Raw genomic sequence first — 24,094 nt, 5'->3', positions numbered from 1 at the left:
CAATTATACCATGTCCTCTAGGGTCTATATGAGTCAGAATTGATCCATTGGTAGTAAGTTTGGGTTTTGCTGTGGTTTTGTATTTCAAAAGCAAAAGACAACACAAAAAACCCACTTCCAGCTGGATAATTCTGACTCAAAGGGCCTGACCATATAAGTCAAAGTCAAGTCTCTCCACAGGGTTCCCAAGACTGGGAATGTTTGTAGGAGCAGATAGCCTCATCTGTCTTTTACAGAGAGAGTGGCACTTTGGGCCCACCACCTTTGCAATTAGCAACCCAATGCTTCTCCTCCAGACATCCTTCCCTTTTTATTACGGAAAACCAAAAAAACAAACTCATTGCCATTGAGTTGATCCTTTAGGACAGGATAGAACTAGCCTTTGGGATTCTGAGACTTTACCTCTTTACTGGAGAAAGCCTCTTCTCCCACAGAGCCACTGGTGATTTCAAACTGCTGACCGTGTAGTGGGCCACCCAGTGGTGACCACTGCACCACCATTCTCCTCCTTTGTATTTAACGATCCCAAAACCAAATATTGATACCCACCATGTGTCCGCTTTTAACTCTATGTGCAGGCAGGTATGAAGTGTCTCTATTTCTGCTTATGGCAACTTGTATAGTGAGTAATTGGCAGTGTATCTCATATTGGTTACCACACTAACATAGTCCATATTCATTTGCTAGTTTTACATGTAAATTAGAGTGACACAAAAATACCTAGTGCAATAATTTTTGGTTAATAATTATGGAGCATATCCACAGTATTTGATGGACTTTTGAGTGATATACAATAATTCTACAAATATTCTACACTGAATTAAGACATTTTGGAAGTTGTTGCTTTTCTGCTGGTTTCTTAGAAACCTAACTTCACGTGCAACAAATCTTGCAAAGGTTGTTCACTGAAAATACTTCGATCCTAATAACCCTGTAATTTAAATGTACATTAATTGAGAATTTTGTTGACTTTTTGTGGCTACCTTTCTATAAATTTTACTTTAAGCTGATAAGTAGATAAAACTTAGAAGAAGTAACTTTGGAAACAGAAATAAAGTCATGATACATAGATTTTTTTTCATTTAGAGAACCAACTTGAGTAATAGCTTCCTATTTCATTGTTTGCAGTTATTTATTAAATGTATGATCTCTTTTATATTCTAAAATTTCATTATGAATCTTTTCAATTTTGATTTTCAGTCACATTTCCATAAAAGACATAATGTGCAACCATTATTATTGTCTGCAAATTAAGCTTAGCCTAAAATATTAGCATAAATAATGCCTTTATAATTTCCTTCAGTTTGCAAAATAAAATCAGTGTACGGAATTATTTTTAGGCAAATCTGGTGCTGTCAAATAAAATGCCAAATATCAGAATATTGCAACATAAATTCACAAAAATAATCATTGACAACTCTTTTGAGAGGTGTTTCTCCATTACAGCAAACACCTGCTGCTCTCTCCAACTGTCAACTCCTTCTCAGGAGTTCAGGCTACCTACTGTGTCTTCCAAATGACACCTCCCCCTCAGTGGCCACCTGCAGCTTGTGCCAACTGCCTCTTTTTTATTCTCCTCCTCAGAAGAAGCTATCTACTCTAAAAAAGTATTTGAGGTGGTACTTTTATTCACTATTATACATCCTGACTGCTTAAGAATGTAATAACTAGAACTCTTTACTTTCAGAATGAAGAAGGAGGCAAGAAGATGGTGCTGCCCAACCCAGGGACAGGGGAGCAATAAGTGATCCAAAATCAGTAGCAAGGAGGGTGTGAGAGACCTGGTAGGGATTCAGCAAGGGCAAGGTAACCAAGATAAATTACTGAAACCCAAATGAAGGCTGAGCATGATAGTGGGACAAGAGGAAAGTAAAAGGAAATAGAGGTAAGAACTAGGTGACAAAGGGTATTTATAGAGGTCAAAAGACTGGAATGTGCATATGTAAATATATTTATATGAGTGTAGGGATACAGATCTATGTGCATATATTTATAGGTTAAATACTAAAGCAGCAGATGGACATTGGGCCTCCACTCAAGCACTTACTCAATGCAAGAACACTTTGTTCTAGTAAATTGGCATTCCAGGATGCACACCTTCCTGACTTGATTACTGAAAGAAAAATGTGTGCATAAGCAAATGTGGTGAAGAAAGCTGACGGTGTCCGGCTATCAAAAGATATAGCACCTGGGGTCTTAAAGGCTTGAAGATAAACAAGAGGCCATCTAGTTGAGAAGCATCAAAGCCCACATGGAAGAAGCACACCAGTTTGGCTGACCATGAGGTGTAGAAGGGACCAATTATTAGATATCAATGAACTAAAAATCACATCAGTGGGTGCCCACCTTCCTAATACGATCACTGAAGACCAACATGAACATAAGCAAATGTGGTGAAGAAAGCTGATGTTTCCCAGCTATCAAAATATATAGCATCTGGGGTCTTAAAGGCTCAAAGATAAACAAGTGGCCATCTAGCTCAGAAGCAACAAAGCCCACATGGAAGAAACACACCAGCCTGGGTGACCATGAAGTGTCGAAGGGATGAGGTATTAAACATCAAGGAACAAAAAATCATATCATTGAACATGTGGGTGAGTGCAGAGTGGAGACTCAAAGCCAATTGTTGTAGCCAACCGGACACCCCTTACTGAAGGGTTGTGGGGAGGAGATGAACCAGTCAGGGTGCAGGGTAGCAATGATGAAACATATAACTTTCCTCTAGTTCTTAAATACTTCTTCCCCACCCCACTATCATGATCCCAATTTTACCTTACAAATGTGGCTAGGCAAGAGGATATACATAGATACAGAGAGCAACTGGAAACACCGGGACACCGGGAATCCAGGACAGATGACTCCTTCAGGACCAGTGGTGAGAGTGGCAACCCCTTGAGGGTAGAGAGAATGTGGGGTAGAAAGGGGGAACTGATTACAAGAATCTACATATAGCCTCCTCCCTGGGGGAGGGACAGCAGAGAAGAAGGTGGGGGAGACATTGGGCAGTGTAATATATGACAAAATAATAATAATTTATGAATGATTAAGGGTTCATGAGTTAGGGGGAAGTGGAGAGGGAGGGGAAAATGAGCAGCAGATATTAAGCGCTCAAGTAGAAAGCAAATGTTTTGAGAATGATGATGGCAAAAAATGTACATATGTTCTTGACACAATGGATGTATGAAAGGATTGTGATAAGAACTGTATGAGCCCCCAATAAAATGATTAAATAAGAAAGTTGTCTGAAAAGAAAGTTCATTAGTTTATATAATGCTAATTTGCTAAGTAACAAAATTATATGTAAAAATTAAGTATTCAAATTTAGCTTACAAATGGAATAGATTGTTATTGTCATTAATTTACTCAGAATTCTGTTTAAATAGAAGTTTTCATTTTAGTTTAATCCAAAACTACTCATTTAATCAGGCTAGTGTTATTCATCAGAGTTTTATCTAATATAATTGACTTCTGAGAATTTTTTGAACTTCTACTTGTTTTGCTTTGCAGTAAATGGAATGGGAAACCCTATCTGCCTGCCGCTGGTCTCCCCATTGCCATGAGGCAGGGGTAAGGCAAACCTCCATTCTCCATCTTTCTTTATTCTGATAACAATCATTCCTCCAACCAGTACTCTATATCTCTTCTGGGTTCAGCAATTTGTTGCCATGGTCACACAGAACTCACAGAATATACTCATGAAGAATGGAGTTTATCTAGGGACCTTAACAGATTTCCACTGATCACTACCAGTACATAGTAAGAATACAATAATTAATCCACTATAACACCTCTCTGTGTCCAGCAATCAAGTCTTTGGTTTTCAGCCTCTCAGCCACGTGGTTCCTTGGCCTTTGCCTATGTGGACACGGAAGTCTGCCTGTCACTCTCTCTCATAATCTCAGGCTTAGTCTGGCATGTGTACCTTTGAGTGTCCTGCCACAGTCTCCCTGCCACAGGCTCCTCTGGTCTTGGCCTCTGCCGTTTTAGACAGAGGTCTCCAATGTGCTATTCAAATAGCCCTGGGAATTTACTCTCCATTTCCAAGATGTCTCTTTTACACAGAGAAATGGATTTGAAGTGTGGCTTTTGTCTTTCAGTGGACTATTCCTTTAAGGAAGCAAAAGATGTAATTTGGTTCACACTCTTTACTAAATTAAAGGTGTAATCTCCATCCTGTCCCCATTATCATAGCAGAAATTTCCCTCCAAAATGGGATTATAGCCAGAGATAGATAGTCCAGAATTCTATCACATAAGGAATTATGCCTACATTTTATCTTTAAATTTATAACTTTTTGTTGGTAGGTAGGTGTAATCTAGGTGATCGGATTCATAACTACCCTATATACAACAGAACTAACCACTGCCTGGTGCTGTGCTTGAGCCCATTGTTGCAGTCATTGTGGTAATCCATCTCATTAAGGATCTTCTTCTTTTTGTCTGACATTATACCTTAAAAAGCATAATGTCCTTGTCTAGAGACCAGTCCTTCCTGATAACATATTCAAAATATGTGAAGCAAAATATCACCATTTTCTATTCTAAGCAAATTGAAGCATTCTTCTGGCAGTTCATTGTATATTGAATATTCTTTGTCAACACCATGATTCCAATATATCCAGTCTTCATAAATTATGGCTCATAATGAAATATATATATCTATATATCAGTTTAAAAAAATAATTCCTTCATTTAGCAAAGTTGATTACCAAGTACAAAATAAAATATTAAACATAACAAACACATCAGCTGACATTCAACCTCCTTGATAAAAGCATAGTAAGAGCTCTGGTGGCATAGTGGTTCTACATTTGGCTGCTAACTACAAGGTCAGCAGGTTGGAACCACTAGCCAGTTCCATGAGAGAAAGACAAGGCTTTCTATACCCGCATATAACTCTCATAGACTCACAGAGACAATTCAACCTTGTAGCTATGAGTCAGAATTGAGTCAATGCAGTGTATTTGTTTTCCTAGCTTTAATAAAACCATAAAAATTGAAAGGAAAATACTATACTTTTAAATTCAAAAAGTAATATTTTCTTATGGCATTTCACACACTATGGCTTTTCTAGAACTCATGCCTTTAAAACCATGCTTTTCTAGAACAGGACATTAAAATAAAAAACAAAACTTAAAATATATATACTCACGTAGACAAATGGGCTAAGTCATTTTTTCTCTTTTTTAAAATATATAATCCTATCATTCCATAATTCAATCACATCAAGGACAATTGTACAAAAATTATTTTTCTGCATGGGCTTCTTGACCTGGTCTCCCCTTCAGCACCTTCCACCACTGTATTCCCCCTTGCCCTGAAAACCTTATTCTACTTGCTGTCTCTATAGGTTCATCAATCCTGGGTTTCATATATCAAAAAATGGTAAAGCATAAAACACAACGTCAAGAGGGTGACCTCCAAGGGTATGACACCTCTGAGATACACCTTAATATGAACAAACAAAATCCAAACAAAAAAATGAAGACAAAAAATACATAAAATTGTGGAAGCTAGATCAGGTCCAGCATGCATCTTAATGGAGATCTACTGACAAGATTTTGACTGTTTAAATCAGATTCATGCTTTTGTTTGTCTATACTCATCTCTCCAAAGCTCTCTGTTTAATAATCACTTTCCTCCCTCCCTTAATTGTAGCTAGAGGGAGTTCTCCAAAGACTTATTTCCTATGTAGATTCACAAATGATTCTGAAGCTCCCACTGTCAACCATAGCCTCATGTACCCTGGATTCTCACAATTAAGGTGACTGATGATGGTGTGCTGCTTCCTGGTAGACTTAATTGGCATCTCACTTAGATGGCTGCTTGTTTGAAAACAAGCCTTTAAGATTTCAGACATGATTTTATGTGCTAGCTGGATTCTAACTACATTGTGCCACATTTTGCTATAGCACCCATGTCTTCTGTGTTTTCTTCCTGAGGGGGAATATCCAGGAGGACTATGATGTAAGAAGTAAATTGTTCTTAAGTTGGAGCTACGATTTAGTGTGAGCCCTAAACCTATGTCTAAATCTATGTTTTGTTTTTCTTTTTATTTGCTATTACTTGGGGGTTAATACATATGTCATATCATTCCATAGTTCAATCTCATCAAACAGACTTGTATGATTGCTTTCATAATCAGTTCCCTTACATACTTCTCCTTCCTGGTCTCTTTGATATCATCCCCCAACTATCTCTCCATCCCCCCTTTTACTCTCCCACCTCAAACCCCTGCCCAACAGCCTTGTTCTAGTTACTCTCTCTATGGACTCATCAATCCTTTAAGCCAAATATAGTCCTGGCCCAGAAAATTTCACTGGTGAATTATATAAAAAATCCAACGAAGAGATGACATAATTTCCATTCAAATTATTCCACAATATGGAAAAGAAGGGAATCTTCCTGCATTTATTTTGTGAAGTGAAAACAGGCTCTGAGACCAAAACCAAGCTAGGATATCACTAGGAATGAAAATTATAAGTTAATAAATTTCATTAATTTAGATGTAAAATGTGTCAACAAACATCTAATTAATTGAATTGAATAACATATAAAATATATCATGACTGCAGCTAAGTGGAATTGATGATTTGTAAACCCTGTTCCAATCATTTTGCATATGGAAAAATTCTACAAGTTACACCAGAGGAATGTAATTACCTGGAGGACCTAAACCCGCCCCAAGGGGGTTGTGTCTGCCTTTGTATATCAGTTGCACAGGAAACCTGGCATCACTATGATGATTGCAGGATGGGAAGCGATCATAAATTGACTGGTGGGAAGAGCTGGATTCCCTTTTCAGGTCAGCATTCATAAAGCTAAGTTTGTTGTGCACTAAGGATTCCAGGACCTAATCCTCTTTACAGAATTGTGGATACTCACCTCATCCTTCCAAACAACCCCTGAAGACCTATAAGCACATTTCATCTGCAAAAGCAATGAGTATTCAGAAAGGGAAAAAGGAAGGAGATTATTGGTTGGAAGAAAATAGGATTGAATGAGGTCCAGAAGCAAGGTTCTCAAAGTCTTGGAGAACAATCTGTTAAAGGAGACAACTTCCAAAAAGGAACAGGAGGTGACAGTCACAGAAGTAAGATGAGAAGGACCGCCTCAGGAAAGAAGATACTGCAGCCAACTCCTGCGGGCAGATGCGGAGGTCCCGCTGCAGAAAATCCTCATTCAGGACCCGCGAGGAAGACCAGAAAGAACAAACAGATAACTCCGGGAAATGGAAATGGTGGTAGGAGCAGTGAAGAACCTTGGCCAGCTCAGAAGGAAAGGACATGGGTAGATCCTACTATGGAAGGGAAGAAGGCATTCAAGAATCGTGTGGAGGTGAAGGGTAAGATTCCTACAGAATTAAAACCATGGGTTATTGAGGACTGGCCCTTAGCTACCAAGTAGAAGCAGCTGTTTCAGCTCCTGGCTAAGAAGAACATTGAGGGAGTACTTGAGTTGAGGCCCAATGTCCGCCTGCTACCTTGATACTTAACATATAAATATATGTACACAGATATATTGCCCTATGATTATATATAAATATAATTATATATGTACATGCCTGTATTTAGACCTCTATAAATGCCCTTTGCATCCAATTTTTTCCTCTATTTCCATTTATTTTCCTCTTGTCCTATTATCATGTTTAGCCTTCATTCGGGTTTCAGTAATTCCTGTTGGTTGCATTGCCCTCGATCAAACCCTACTAAGCATCCTATGCCCTCCTTGTCATCGATTTTAGGTAATTTGTTGTTCCTTTATTAACACCACATCCTTTCCCCTGCCCGCCCCCTTTGCCGTGTCCCTCTGGAACCATTGATGGTATTGTTTTCTCCCCTGGATTGTTTATCCTACCTATCTTATCTAGATAGATATAAAGAGACTATAATAAGCACAAAAAAACAAGACAGAGCAAAAAAACAAAACAAAGCAAAAATGACAAAAACAACAACAACAAAAATCAATAACCAAAAAAGAAAAGAAAATCCTATAAATAGTTTCAGGTCTGTTTTTTTTTTTACAATTAGGAGTGCTTTCCAGTCAACTCTGATGGGGTGCCATGGTCTGGCCCCAGAGTCTATTTCTGGTATTCCCTGGGGACTTCATTGCTTTGCTTCCCTTTCTGTTCTGTTTCAGGCCCTTAGCGCTTCACCCCATGGTGGTGGGGTCAGATTGGGAACAATTCCCACACTGTGCCTACAGTGTTGTCCCTCATAGTGATATGGATTAGTGAGGGACATCTCGTGGGGCCGGCCCTGTGGTCCTGTCTGTGGATTGGCTCCTCTGAGAAGGAATATCATCCTTGGGGATTGGTATGCCAAAATGTGTTCCACTCTCTCTCCTTCCATCTTCGTTTGCTCCTGTGTGCTCTAATCACATGTGCCCCTCTCCCTGAGCTGTGGCTTCAGTGTTGTCCTCTGTGCATTCTTCTAGGAGGGAAAGGGGGGAGGTGCTCTATGTAGTTGGGATTGGGGCCGGTCTGGCAGACCTCTCTATTGGTTCCCTATTTCATGCCTGTATGTTGCTTTCACGTCTTGGGACATTGGGCATGGCTGGCCCTGGTTTGTTTCTTGCTTCTTCTGGGTATATGGCCAGTAGGGGGATTGCTGGGTTGTATGATAGTTCAATTTTCATCTGTTTTAGATATCACCAAATCGATTTCCATAATGACTGTACATACTCACAGATCCATCAGCAGTGGACGAGAGTTCCTAATAACCTGGCATACCATGACACTTACCTTCCCAACATGATCACTGAAGACAAAATGGGTACATAGCAAATGTAGTGAAGAAAGTTGTTGGTACTAGGCTACCAAAAGATACAGCGTCTAAAGGCTTGAAGACAAACAAGCGGTCATCTAGATGAGAAGCAACAAAGCCCACATGGAAGAAGCACACCAGTCTGTGTGATCATAAGGTGTCGATTGGATCAGGTATCAGGCATCAAAGACCCAGAACAAAAAATCTTATCAATGTGACTGAGGGGGAGTTCAGTGGAGACCCAAAGCCCACCTATAGACAATTGGACATCCTCTTACAGAAGGGTCACAAGGAAGAGATGAGCCAGTCAGAGTGCAGTATAGCACCATTGAAATATACAACTTCCCTCTAGTTATTTAATGCTCCCCCCCCCCCACTATCATGATTTCAATCCTACCTTACAACTGTAGCTCAACCAGAGCATGTAAATGGATACAGGTAAGAGCTAGAAATACAGGGAATTCAGTTCAGATAAACCCCTTGGGACCAATATTGAAAGTATCCATACCAAGAAGGGAAGGGGAAGGGGGGGGAAACAATCACAATGATCCACATATGACCCCCTCCCTTGGGGATGGACAACAGAAAAATGACATCGGTCAGTGTAATACATGAAAAAAATAATAATTTATAAATTATCAAGTGTTTGTGAGAGGGAGGGTGAAAATATGAGGAGTTGACACCGAGGACTTAAGTAGAAAGAAAATGTTTTGAAAATGATGGTGGCAACAAATGTACAAATGTGCTCGATACAATGGACGCATGTATGTATTGTGATAAGAGCTGTATGAGTCCCCAATAAAATGATTTTTTTTAAAAGAAGAAAAATGTAGATGCCATTTTGGAAGAATACGCAAATTAAAAGAGAGATGAAGGAAATGACAACCACAAGGAGTATGTGGTTAATGAAGTTGTAGCGGCAATAAAAAAGTATTTCAATATGATGCTGAGCACTCAGATACTCTGCAAACTTGAGAAGCCCCAGTATGCTGAGATCCTCATGGCTCCTTCTGATGTACCGATATCCCACATTTATGGTGCACCCCACGTACTGAGATTATTTGTGAAAATCAGTGAAATTCTGGCTTCTAGGCCCTTTGATAATGGGCTAACTGCATGATTTCCTAAAATACCTGGCAGAGAATTCTGCAATCATTTTTATTGCCAGTGATTACAAAGTGCCTGCAGGTGAATATTATTGTGAAACCCTGTGATGGTCTACTGACGACCCACCATAATGTCTGGCTATCTGGAAACCTTTTTCTTTTTGGTCTTCGTCTTTTCTCTATATAATGGATGTTCTCTGAAATTGTTAATGTATCACAGGGTGCATGTTTTTGTTAGTTCTCTACTTGTTTCAAACAGAGAATAAACTCATTTTCTCACTTCACGTTTGCTACCAGTGTGTGCAGTAACTAGATAAAGAAGAAACCTTCAACAGAATATTTTATCGCCCAGTTGGCTAACATTGCTTGAATGCTGGGGTTTCTTTCTATCCCGTAGACACTACACAGTTTTCTAATATGTGTTAATGCTGCATGACAAGTCGTCCTGATTCATGTGCATATATGAAAACCCATGCATTTGTGCTCTCGCTCTCTCTCTCACTCTCTCTCACAATGATGCTTGAAATAACGCACCTCTGAAAGTCATCTATGTCGTTCCTTAGGCATTCTGTCTTTGCTCAAAGTGTTGAAGGATGGTGGTTAGTTTCATGGTTTTGTATTTGAGTTTAATACACAGTCTAACATGACAGAGGCAATGCATTATTGTGTAGATGAAGATTTCTGAAAAGTTGATATTTTAGGAATTGTATTTCTGATCTTAAATATAATTTGTTTCTAGATTTCAAAGCACATATATGTCTGAACATATAGAGTGACCAAATGTAACCCATACCAGTCATGTAAAAGTGTTTCAACATTGGGGAAAAATCACAGTAATGCACCAAATAAATAAATCAATGTTAAAAACTGCATGATCATATTAATAATTTAATTAAATTTGACACCCATTTCTGAGAAGACATAGTCATGAAACAGGAATAAAAAGAAAAATCCTCAATATATTTAAGGGTATATACAATAGTGAACATCATTCTCCACAAAGAGTGTCTGAGAGTATTCCCCTTATGAGCAGAAACCAGTGAAGAATTATTTTATCATCTTTCTATTCAATATTGTATTGGAAGTCATAGAACAATAAGGCAAGAATGGGAAATAAAATGCATCCACATTTTCAAAGAAAATGTAGAACCATCTATATTTGCATATGATATAACCCTACCCCTAGAAAATAGAGAGTAAACAAGAAAATTGCAAGGACTAATGGAAAGATTCAGCAAAGTGACAAGCATACAAAATCAAATTCATTTACACTCACATAGAATTTTTATAGTAAATCAGAAAACAATACCATTTTTAATATGCACCTAAAAGATGTCATAATTGGGAATATATCTACCCAGATATGCAAAGTGCCTATAAAAATAACTACAAACCACTAGCATAAGAAATGGAAAGTGACCTACATAAATCAAGGAACATATCATGCACATAGATAGGAATGCTTAACATTGCAAAGACTTTCCTACTGCTCTAAATAATGCCATTCATGGAGCGCAATCCAAATCCAGATTCCAGCATCATTATTTACATAAATGCAAAAACTAGTCACCAACTCTATTTGGAAAGAGATCTTGGGGAACAAGGTATAATTGAAACACAAATTAGCAGGAGGAATGATGCATACACACCACCACTCATCTGTCAGTTTGTCGTACTGCGGTGGCTTATTGGTTGCTGTGATGCTGGAAGTGATGTCACTGGTATTTCCAATGTCAGTGGGGCCACCCAGAGTGAACAAGTGTCAGTGGAGCTTCCAGCATTAGAAGAATTACGTGGCTGCCAACTTTGGAGGAAGTAGCCACTGAAAACTTAATACATGTCATTGAATCATGACTCAATGAATGGAAGCAGAACATTGCTGAAGATGGTGACAGAAGGATGGGCCCCATGGGTCAGAAGGCACTCAAAATGTGACCGAGAAGGAGCTGATTCCTCAAAGAAGATTGATCATGGTGACATGAATGGAATAAAGCTTGTGGATGCGGAACTTTTGAATTCTTCATTTATTGATAGTCGTAACTTCAAGGGAGGAGAAACAGTTGCAAAAATCTGTAATCAGAATTTCAATGTACAAAGTATGATCTAAAAAAATGGAAGTCATCAAGAAATAAACAGAGCATGCAAAGATCATTATTTTAGGCATTAGTGAGCTGAAATGGGCTACTATTTGTTATTTTGAATCAAGAAATTATATATTTTACCATACATTGAATGACATTATCAACAAGAATGGCATTGCAGTCATTGTCATAAGGAATATTTCAAGGTCTCTCTTCAAGTACAATTCTGTCTGACATGATTATACCTAGGCACCTTCAAGGCAACCCAATCAATACAATTGTTATTCAAATTTATGTACCAATGAAGAGATCTAGCAATGAAGAAATAAAAAAATTCTACCAAATCTTCAGTCAGAAATTGATGGACCATGCAATCAGGATGCATTGATAATTATTAGTGATTAAAAAGAGGAGGACACAGCAGTTGTAAACAGGGTTTTGATGATAGAAATGAAGTTGGACATCACATGATAGAACTTGGCAAGACCAATGATTTGTTCATGGCAAATGTCTTTTTTCAACAACACAAAAGGCAAATATACACATGGACTTCTGATGGAATATAAAGAAATCAGATTGACAATATCTGTGGAAAGAGACGATGGAGATGCTCAATCTTAGCAGCTAAAACCTGGCCCCAAACCAACTGTGGAACAGATGTGCCCACATTTCAGTCCAGGTTGAAGCTAAAGAAAATTAAACAAGTTCACAATAACCTAAATATGACCTTGAGACTATCTCACCAGTTTTTTAGAACATCTCACAAACAGATTTGATGCACTGCACACAAATGGCAGAGATCTGATGAACTGTGAGAAAATACCAGGAGCATCCGAAGAGAGCTAAAGGTAATTAAAAATACCAGAAAGAAAGAAATGATCAAAATGGATGTCAGAAGAGACACTAAAACTTGTTCTTAATTATAAAGTAGATAAGGCACACGGAAGAAATGAGGAGTTAAAAGAGCTGAACAGAAAATTTCAAAGGAAAATTCAAGAAGACAAAGTGAAATATCATAAAGGAATGCACAAAGAACTAGAGTTAGAAAACAAAAGAGAAAGAACATGTTCAGCATATCTTTACTGAAAGAACTAGAAAAAATTAAATCAAGCATTGAGTTTCAACATTGAAAGACTTTATGAGCAAAATATTGAATGATGCAGGAAGCATCAAAAGAAGATGGAAAGAATGACCAGTCACTGTACCCAAAGGAACTAGCTGACACTCCATTCTTTCAGGAGGTAATGTGCACGGAAATCAATAGCTAAAACCAAGGCTCCCGGAATTGATGAAATACCAATTAAAATGTTTCTTTAAAGACATGAAGAACTTGAAGCACTCAGTTATCTATGCCAGGAAATTTGGCGAACAGCTACTTGGCTAACTACAAGCAAGAGTTTCATACTTATACCCATTCCAAAGAAAGATTATCCAATGGAATGCTCAAAGTATTTAATAATACCATGAAGGTCATATGAAAGAAACATCTTTCTTAAGATCAGGCTGGATTCAGAAGAGGACGTGAAACAAGGAATATCATTACTTATGTCAGATGGGTCTTGGCTCAAAGCAGAGAATGCCAGAAAAATGGTTACTTATGTTTTATTGACCGTGCCAAAATATTTGACTGTGTGTTTCATAACTAACAATGGATAATATCAAGAAAATGAAAATTCTAGAATACTTCATTATGGTCATGTAGAACTTATATATATATCAAGAGGCAATTATGTGAACAGAACAAGGGAATACTGCACGGTTTAAAACTAGCAAAGGGATAAGTCAGTATTGTATCATATTACCATAGTTTTTCAATGTATATGCTGAGCAGATCACCAGATAAGCTGGCTTATATGATGAAGAATGTGGCATTAGGATTGGTGGGAAGCTTATTAACAACCTGTGATATGCAGATGACACAACCTTCCTTGCTGAATGTGAAGAGGAAACGAAGCAATTGTTGATGAAGATCAAGAGTTGTAGCCTTCATTGTGAATTACAACACATTGTAAAGAAAGCCCAAATCCTCACAACTGGACCATTAGTTAACATCTCAATAAATGGAGAAAAAATTTAAAATATCAAGAATTTCATCTGTCTTGGATCCACAATCAATGCTCACTCATGGAATCAACAGTCAAGAGGCATAATTATCAGCCTGCTAAATAACATAAATAGTCTCCATGACACATTTAGTAATTCTAATAATAATATTAATCTAGACAATGGTATTGAATTTGAAACACCAATCAAAAGAAAAATATATCAGAAAACCCTTTAGACAAAAGTATATGTAATGTTCACTTAAACAGATTGAAAATTTAAGTGACAGAAGATTGTTTAACAAAACCATGCAAAGCAAGTTAAGTAACACTAAGGTGAAATTATTTGTCTATAGTACTAAGACATAAAAAAACTAAGAAAATATGAAAATAGTAAATATAAGTTTGTTTCAAGTTGTTAATTATTATACAACTTCAAAAGGACAGACATTTAAACCAAAATCCAATTATTTTAAAGTCCACTACTTTGGGATATCAGTTTTCTTCTTCTCACACTACGTTGTTTCAACAAGTCAAAAGGAATATTTCATATCTCTAATGTGCAACAGATAAAATGCATTTCACTTTTAGTGGAACCTATGAGGAGTGCTATACACTTTGAAACACAAAAATTAAAATTCTGGTAGCACAAAATCTGGATCATCAAAAGACAGAAATAAATCTTGTCAAAAATGCATGATTAGCCACATAACAAAGGGCTTACTTTTATTGGTGGTCTATACTAGTAATATTAGTTTTTCTTAAATTCAAGCCGTGCTTCCTTAATTTACAAGCTAACAACAGTGAATCATCTTCTCAGAGAGAAATCCCTCTATAGTCATATATTTCCATAGAAATTCACTGAACCCTATGGCAGGAGAGTGTCTATTAATATAGATTGTGAGGCAATATTATGTGACAGAAAATACTTTGTCCTCTCTTAGTATATCCCCAAGAGAAAAATTGATCTGGGATGAGGTGGGGCATTCTCTGAAGAACTGGTTTTTAAGATGCACAAATATGGGGTGAAATGGATTATAAGCATTATGCAGATCCACAGCGCCATTGCTTGGGAGACCAGATAAAATGATTATATGATCTGCTCTAAACCAAAATGACGACTTTGTTTATTTAATTTTTCTTTTTTAGAGTCTGTTCCAATAATTGGTTTTTAAGATGTACAAAAAATGGGGTGATAGATGCATTATAAGCATTACACATATACACAGCAGAATTCATCAATTGGGCACAATGATTAGAGCAAAGATGATCTACTGGACTTTCTGGACCACCATTAAAATTCAAAATGACTTTCAGGCACCATTATTTGTTTTTTTGTTCCTTTTCTTAATAAATCACTTTAATGGGGGCTCTTACAGCTCTTATAACAATCCATACATTAATTGTATCAAGCACACTTATACGTATGTTGCCATCATTTTCTTTTTTTTTTAATCTTTTTATTGGGGCTCATAAAGCTCTTATCACAATCTGTACATACATCAATTGAGCAAGGCACCCTTATACATTCGTTGCACTCGTCACTCTCAAAATTCACCTTCTACTTGGGTTCCTGGAATCAGCTCGGTTTCCCTTCCCCCCCCATCCCCCTCCCTCCCCGATCCCACCCCTGGTCCCTTGATAGTTTATAAATAATTATTATATCTTATCTTACACTCCCCGGCGTCTCCCCTCACCCGCCTCCCCCTTGCCAATCTCCCAGAGAGGAGGTTACAGATAGATCTCCGAGATCGGTTCTCCCTTTCTACATGCCCTTCCCTCCTGGTGTCACCACTCCCACCACTGGTGTTGAGGGGTTCGTCTGTCCTAGATTCCCTGTGCCTCCAGATCCCCACTGCACCGCTGTACATCCTCTGGTATAACCAGGTCTGCAAGGCAAGGTAGGATTGGGGTCATGATGATTGGGAGGGGAGGAAGCGTTCAGGAACTAGAGGAAGGTTTTGAGTTTCATTGTTGCTACACTGAACCCTGAGTGGCCTATCTCCTCCTCACTACCCCTCTGGAAGGGGTGTCCAGCTGTCTACAGGTGGGCATTGGGTCCCCATCATGCACTCCCCCTCTTTCACGGTGATGTGATTCTCACCACCACCCCACCTTTGATGTTGGAGACCTGGTCTCCTCTGTCCTTCATGGTCACCTATGTTGATGTGCTGCTTCCGTGTGGACTCGGTTGCTTCTGAGCTAGATGGCCGCTTGTTTGCTTTCAAGCTTTTAAGTCCCCAGACGCTATATCTCTCAGTAGCCGGGCACCATCCGCCTTCTTCACCACACTTGCTTATGCACACTTTCGTCTTCAGCCATTATGTGAGGAAGGTGATCACACAATGATTGTTTTTGTTCCTTTGTATCTGCTACATGGTCCATTCAACACCTTGTATTCACTTAGGCCGTGTGCTTCTTCTCTGTGGGCTTTGTTGCTTCTTAGCTAGATGGCCGCTTATGTGCCTTCAAGCCTTTAAGACCCCAGACGCTATATCTTTTTTTTGATAGCCGGGCACCATCAGCTTTCTTCACCACATTTGCTTACACACACGGCTGTCTTCAGTGATCATGTCGGGAAGATGGGTATCCTGCAATGGCTGCTTAGCAGGGCGAGCTGCTATTGTATTGGGGGATTATGCATAAGGAGGCCCAATGTCCATCTGCTACCCTACTACTGAACCTATAAATATATGCACAGAAGTCTATTTCCTCCATAATCATAAATATACTTACATATGTACATGTCTGTATTTAGGCTTCTCTGTTTGCACTTTGTCTCCTACTCCTTTCCTCTATTTCCTTTCGCTTTCCTCCCGACCCATTACCATGTTTAGCCTTCATTCTGGATTCAGAAGTTCCTCTCAGTTACCTTGCTCTTGGTCACTCCCTTCCAGTCCTCCCCTCCCCTCCCTCCTCTGGTTTTGAACCATTCGCTGTTCTCTTGTCCCTGTGTTGGGCAACACCTCCTCCCTTCCCCTACCTCCCACGCTCTCATGTCCCTCCAGGACTGTTGGTCCTGTTGGTTTCTTCTCTCATTATTTGTCCAGCCTATCTTGTCTAGGTGGACCTGCTGACATAGTAATATGTGCATACAAATGGATATGACTTTGACTGCGCCCAAGTGGCCCATAAGAACATGGCTTTGACAGAAGCAACATCGACACGCTGATAAGCAGAAAAGCCACTAACATACAAAATTTACAAGGTAAAAAACAAAACAAATTTAAAAAGACTAAACAAAAAGATAGCAAATATTAAAAGAAAAAACAAGGTCCTTTCGTTAGCCTTTAGGAGTGTTTTCTAGGTGTAGCTTGTGAGGCGCCACGTCCTGGCCCGGAAGACCATCCTTTATACTCCCTCGGGCTCCCTTTGCTCTGCTTCCTCCGCTGCTCCATTGCACGCCCCCAGTGTTTGCCTCAGTGTGGCGGGGTCAGCTCAGTCGCCCATCACCCATTGTGTCTCAGGTGCTGTCCCGTGTAGGGCCATGTGTTGGTGCAGGATGTCATATCTCGTAGTGTGGTCAGCTGAATGGTCCTCTCTGTATGATGGGCCCTTCTAGCTGGTCTATCGACTTTGGGCTTGGTGGACCCAGGTGTACTCCACTACGTCCTTTCTCCTTCTTTTGTTTCAGCTTCCTTCTGGATGTGGTGTGGTGGGTCAGTTCCTTTCCCACTCCAGACGATCTATTTTTGTTTTCTGTGGTATTCCCTTCGAGTGTGGGGGTCGGCCTAATTCTGGTTTGGGCCGGCTTGTCGTCCAGCCTCTTTGTGTAGACCTCTGTACTTTGCGTTGCCCTCCTTGTTTGGTGTGTCGTGTTGGGGTCCGTATGCATGTTCTAAATCTGTGGGGACATAACCGATACTCTCCTCCGGGTGGGAAATACCCTGCCCCACCCCATACCATCCATTTGGATTCTCCCCCTCCCGGTTCTCCCTCTCCCTACCCCACTACCCCTTCTTTATGCTGGGCTCTCATGTACCTCCCTAGGTGTGGCCTGTCCTCCCTCCAACTATCTATGCTTCCTCCCGTTTATTGTGGGATGGATGTTTATTCTTCTATTTCTGTCATGCTGATTGTACTTACCTCAGGGGACTCATGTTGTACCTGTCCCTTTGGGTCTGGCTTACCTCGCTTAACATAATTCCTTCCAGCTCTTCCCATGAAATAATGTGTTTCATGTGCTCATCGGTGCTTTTCAGTGCTGCATAATACTCCATTGTGTGTATGTGCCAAAGTTTGCTAATCCACTCGTCTATCGATGGAAACTTAGGCTGTTTCCAAGTCTTTGCTATTGTGAATTGTGCCGCAATAAACATTGGAGTGCATATGACTGGTCGTGTTTTATTTGCTGCTTCAACCGGGTATATGCCCAGTAGAGGGATGGCTGGGTCATAAGGTAGTTCAATTTCCATTTTCTTTAGGTATCGCCAGATTGCTTTCCACAGTGGCTGTACAAATCTGCACGACCACCAGCAGTGGAGGAGGGTTCCTACTTCACCACAGCCCCTCCAACACTTGTTGCTCTCTGATTTACCTATCTGGGCTAGCCTCAGGGGTGTTAGGTGGTATCTCATGGTTGTTTTGATTTGCATTTCTCTTATGGCAAGGGACTTCGAGCACTTTCTCATATGTTTATTGGCCATATTGATCTCCTCTCTAGTGAAAGTTCTTCTCATTTCTTTTGCCCACTTCCTTAGGGGGTTAACTGTTTTCCTCTTTTTGCAGGTCACAATGGTGTTGTAGATTTTAGTAATGAGCCCTTTGTCTGATGTGTCATTACTAAAAATCTTCTCCCAGTCTGTGGGTTGCCTTGTCACCCTCTTGGCAAAGTCTTTCGAGGTGCACAGGTGTTTTATTCTTATTAGATCCCATTTGTCGATTTCCAGTTCACCTGTGTGTGTCCCCTTCCCTGTTGCAGTGAGCCTATGTGCTCCCTGAGCCAGTGCTCTGAGATTAGTCCCGATTCCCTCCTTAATGGTCCTGATGGTTTGGGGTTTGACTTCTAGATCTGTGATCCACCTTGAGTGTATTCTTGTGCATGGGGTGAGGTAGACGTCTTGTTTCAACTTTCTACATGTGGATATCCATTGTTTCCAGCACCACTTATTAAAGAGGGCATCTGCTTCCCACTTGATGTTTTTGGGACCCTTGTTGAAGATCAGTTGTCTATATGCTGATGATTTTACTCCTGGGCTTTCTATTCTTTTCCACTGGTCTGAGTGTCTATCATTGTGCCAGTACCATGCTGTTTTGACCACTGTAGCTGTGTAGTAGGCATTAAAATCAGGTAGGGCGAGTCCTCCAATTGTGTCCTTCTTCTTGAGGAGTTCTCTGCTAATTCTGGGTTTCTTCCCTCTCCATATGAAGTTGGTGGTCAGTTTTTCCAATTCTTTGAAGAAGTTGATGGTAATTGGATTGGTATAGCATTGAACTTGTAGAGTGCTTTAGGAAGAACTGTCATCTTTACTATGTTCAGCCTACCTAACCATGAGCAGGGGAGGGTCATCCATTTGTGAAGGTCACTTTTGGTTTCCTGTAATAGGGTTTTATAATTTTGCTTATAAAAGTCTTTAGTATTTTTTGTTAAATATATTCCTAGGTATTTCAGTTTGTTCTTGGCTACTGTGAAGGGTACTTCCCTCTTAATCGCCTCTTCCATGGCCCTGTCCGATGTGTATAGAAACCCTACCGACTTCTGTTTATTGATCTTGTATCCTGCTACTCTTCCGTATTCCTCTATTGCTGTAAGTATTCCAACTGTGGAGTTTTGGGGGTCTTCAATGTATAGGATCATGTCATCTGCAAATAACGATAGTTTCACCTCCTCCTCTCCCAACTGGATCCCTTTGATGTCCTTCCGCTGTCTTATGTTGTTAGCCAGAACCTCCAAAACGATATTGAATAGAAGAGGGGACAGGGGGCATCCTTGTCTTGTACCCTTTTTCAGTGGTATTGTTGCCATCATCATTTTCAAAACATTTTCTTTCTACCTCAGCCGTTGGTATCAGCTCCTCTTTTCTCTCTCCCTCCCCCATCCTCCCAAACTCATGAATCCTTGATAAATAATACATTTTTTTTCATACCTTATACCACACGCTGTCTCCCGTCATCTACATTTCTATTCTTCATCCCACTCGGTGGTGATGGGGGTGGTGGTTATACATTGATCATTGTGATCAGTTCCCCTTTTCTCTTACTTTTTACCCCACCTTCCACCTACCCTCATGGTATTGCTAATCCCATTGCTATTTATGAGGGGTTTAGGGATTTATCTATCCTGGATTCCTTGTGTCGAGAGCTCTTATCTGTATCAGTATGCATGCTCTGTTGAAGCTGGATTTGCAAGGTAGAAATGGAGTCATGATAGTGGTGGGAAGGAAGCACTAATGAACTAGAGGAAGGTGATCATCTCAGACTGCCCAATTGTTAGAACAAAGTGTTCTTGTGTTGAGGTTGTACTAGAGTAGGGACCCACTTTCCATCTGTTTCCTTAATACTAAACCTATAAATATATTTACATAGATCTATTTCACCCTCGTATATAAATATATTTACATCTGTATATGCATGAATTTGGATCTCTATAACTTTCCTTTAACTCCTAGTTCTTTCCTTTTTTTGTACTTTCCTCTTGTCCCACTATCATGTTCAGCCTTCATTTGGGTTTCAGAAATTTCTCACGGTTACATTGTCCTTGATACAGCCCTGCCAAACCTCCTACACCCTCTTGCCACTGATTTTAGATCACTTGTTGTTCCCTTGTCCCTGTGTTTGTTAACACTCACTTCTTTTCCCCTGCATCCCCTTCTCCCATGTCCCCCTGGAACTGTCATCCCGTTGTTCTCTCTTCAGGCTTGTTTATCTTGCCTATCACTCTCAGGTAGACATGCAGCAGCAATAATATGCACCATCACAAGACCGAGTACAAAGAAGCAACAATTGAAAATAAAACAATAGCTACAACAATAACAACAAAAACTCATATAATTAGTTCAGGGTCTATTTGTTTTCCTTTAAGAGTGCTTTCCAGTTGAGTCTGATAGGGTGCCGTGCCCTGGCCCCACATCTATCCCTGGGGACTTCATTGCTCTGCTTCCCCTGCTGCTCTGCTGCATGCCCCCAGTGTCTGGCTTTGGCATAGTGGGCTCAGGGTGTGCACAATTCCTGTCCTGTGTCTCTAGTGTTGTCCCCCATGGTACTATGGGTCAGTGAGGAACACTGTGTCCCATGGTGGGGTTGTCCCTGTGGTCGTCTCTGTGCATTGCTGCTCTGAGAAGAAATATTGTCCTCACGGCCTGGTGAGCCAGGATGTGCTTCATTCTTTTTGTTTTTTCACCTTCCTCCCTGGTTGGTTCCTGTGTGCTCTGATCATACAAGTCCCTCTCCTTGAGCTATAGCTTCAGTGCTGTCCCCTGGGTGCACTTGTAAATGTGGTGAAGAAAGCTGATGGTGCCTGACTATCAAAAAATATAGCTTCTGAGATCTTAAAGGCCTGAAGATAAACAAGTGACTAGCTAGCTGAAAAAAAAAAAACCCACATGAAAGATGCACACCAGCCTTTCCCGACTCAATTGCTGAAGACAAAGTGGGTGCATAACTGAATGTGGTGAAGAAAGCTGATGGTGTGCAGCTATCAAAAGATATAGCATCTGGGGTTTTAAAGACTTGAAGATAAACAGGTGGCCATCTAGCTGAGAAACAACAAAGCTCACATGGAAGAAGCACACCAGCCTGTCCCAACACAATCACTGAAGACAAAGCAGGTGCATAAGCAAATGTGGTAAAGAAAGCTGATGGTGCCCGGCTATCAAAAGATATAGAGTCTGGGTCCTATGGGATGGAAGATAAACAAGTGGCCATCTAACTGAAAAACAACAAAGCCCACATGGAAGAAGCACACTGGCCCGTGAGATCAAAAAGTGTTGAAGGGATCAAGTATCAAAAATCATAGTATTGTAAATGAGGGGGGGTGCGGAGTGGGGACCCAGGACCCATCTGTGGGAAATTGGACATCCCCTTGGAGAAGGACCGTGGAGAGAAGATGAGCCAATTAGGGTGCGATGTAGCAACGATGAAACATACAATTTTCCTCTAGTTTTTGAATGCTTCCTCACTCCCACTATCATGATCCCAATTCTACCTTACAAATCTGGCTGGACCAGAGAATGTACACTGGTACAGATAGGAACTGGAAATACAGGGAATCCAGGAAAGATTATCCTCTCAGGACCAGTGGTGAGAGTGGTGATACTGGGAGGGTGGAGAGAAGGTGAGGGAGAAAGGGAGAACAGATGACAAGGATCTATATATAACCTCCTCCCTGGGGGACAGACAGCGGAGAAGTAGGTGAAGGGAGACGTCAGACGGTATAAGATATGACAAAATAATAATTTATAAATTATCAAGGGTTCATTGGGGATGGGGAGCAGGGAGGGAGGGGAAAAATAAGGAGTTGCTACCAAGGACTCAGGTAGAAAGCAAATTATTTGAGAATGATGAGGGCAACAAATGTACAAAAGTGCTTGACACAATTGATGTGTGCATGGATTGTGATAAGAGTTGTACGAGCACCCAATAAAATGATTAAATAAAAAAAGAACTAGAGGAATGTTGTGTGTTTTATCAGTGCTATACTGTATCCTGGCTGACTTGTCCCTTCCTTGTGACCCTTATGTGGGGGTGGGGGATGTCCAATTGTCTACAGATGGGCTTTAGGTTTCCACTCTGATGCCCCTTGTTCCATATTATTGTTCATTTTGGGGGCTTTTGATGCCAGATGCCTGATCCTGTCGACACGTGGTGATCACACAGGCATGCGAGCTTCTTCCATGTGGGCTTTGTTGCTTCCCTGCTAGACGGCTGCATGTGTAACTTCTAATAGCCAGGTACCATCAGCTTTCTTCACCACATTTGGTTATGCATCCACTTTGACTAAAGTGATCCTGTTGGGAAGGTGCATCACAGAATTCGAGGTTATTAGAACAAAGTGTTCTTGTATTTAAGGAGGACTTGCATAGAGACACAACACCCATCCTAAACCCTATCTTTATATATTCATATATTTACATATATAAATGCTTATATTTATACGCTATTTTCTGTTTTTAATAGCCAAAGTTAGGAAAAGAAAAATATCTAGTGAAAAATTTTCACATACAGGTTGTCACAACTTCCTAGCAAGCCAGAACAGAATTATTAAAAATATTAAGCCCATGCTTTAAACTAACACATATGCTCAAAAACAATAAGCATCAATAGATATTTTTCTATAGATAAATAACACTGGTAGCAACTACAATCTGTAAAATCCTAAGATTTTATATGAACAAAGAGGTGAATATGGATCCTGAAATGTCCATCTTTTAAGACACAAAGTTGTCTCTTTGTAACTGAGCAGAACTTCATATTGCTGTTCTATTTTGTAAACCATAGCCCAAATTTCAATAGCTTCTCTAATCGTAATTTTTATAATTTTTTTAAATTTTCAAATAGAAGTTTTTAATTTGAGAGGCATGATATTTTAAACCCACAATAAATAATTTGGGAAAAATGAGAAAATCAGCTATTATATGCAGAGGATAATATTAAAATGACCACAATATTCCTACAAAAAGAACTTATAGAAACATTGAATCTATTGAGCAGCTAATTTCTATTCTTCACAAATTTTGGATTAGTTGTATGTCATGAATTCCACCACTTTCCAGAGTTCTAGAAATTTTTATTTAGATTTGAGAGCTCCAACTCAGGACATTAGTCCTTTTTAATATGTACAACATATGTAGTCACTTTATTGTTGAAGTTTTGGTCAAATGTCTTAGCAGGTAAGCAAAGCAAAAGATTATTTGGACTTGAGAAAATTTGATGTAGCCATATTACATGTGTACATAATTACATATAATTTACATATATATATAATTGGGAAATACCTGAACCAACACAAAGCCAAACAAGGTAAATTAAAAGAAAACAAGGAAGGTTGTTACAAAATGAATTGTCATAAAATACACTGTTTCATATAACAACAATTCTAGTTATTAAACTTGTCATTTTCTTTCTGGGTTGTATAACAGAAAGTTTTGGAGTTATTATTAGCAA

General features: G+C 39.7%; 1 pseudogene; it reads left to right on the top strand.

Annotated features, from left to right (window-relative positions):
* Positions 1-10: 10 nt before the first annotated feature.
* On the top strand, positions 11-9,978 carry LOC142434882 (mortality factor 4-like protein 2; annotated as a pseudogene).
* The last annotated feature ends 14,116 nt before the right edge of the window (positions 9,979-24,094 follow it).

Source organism: Tenrec ecaudatus, chromosome X (genome assembly GCF_050624435.1).
Source record: "Tenrec ecaudatus isolate mTenEca1 chromosome X, mTenEca1.hap1, whole genome shotgun sequence".
Taxonomy (NCBI): Eukaryota; Metazoa; Chordata; class Mammalia; order Afrosoricida; family Tenrecidae; genus Tenrec; species Tenrec ecaudatus.
The sequence above is the reverse complement of the archived record's forward strand: the minus strand, read 5'-3'. Positions and strand labels throughout refer to the sequence as shown.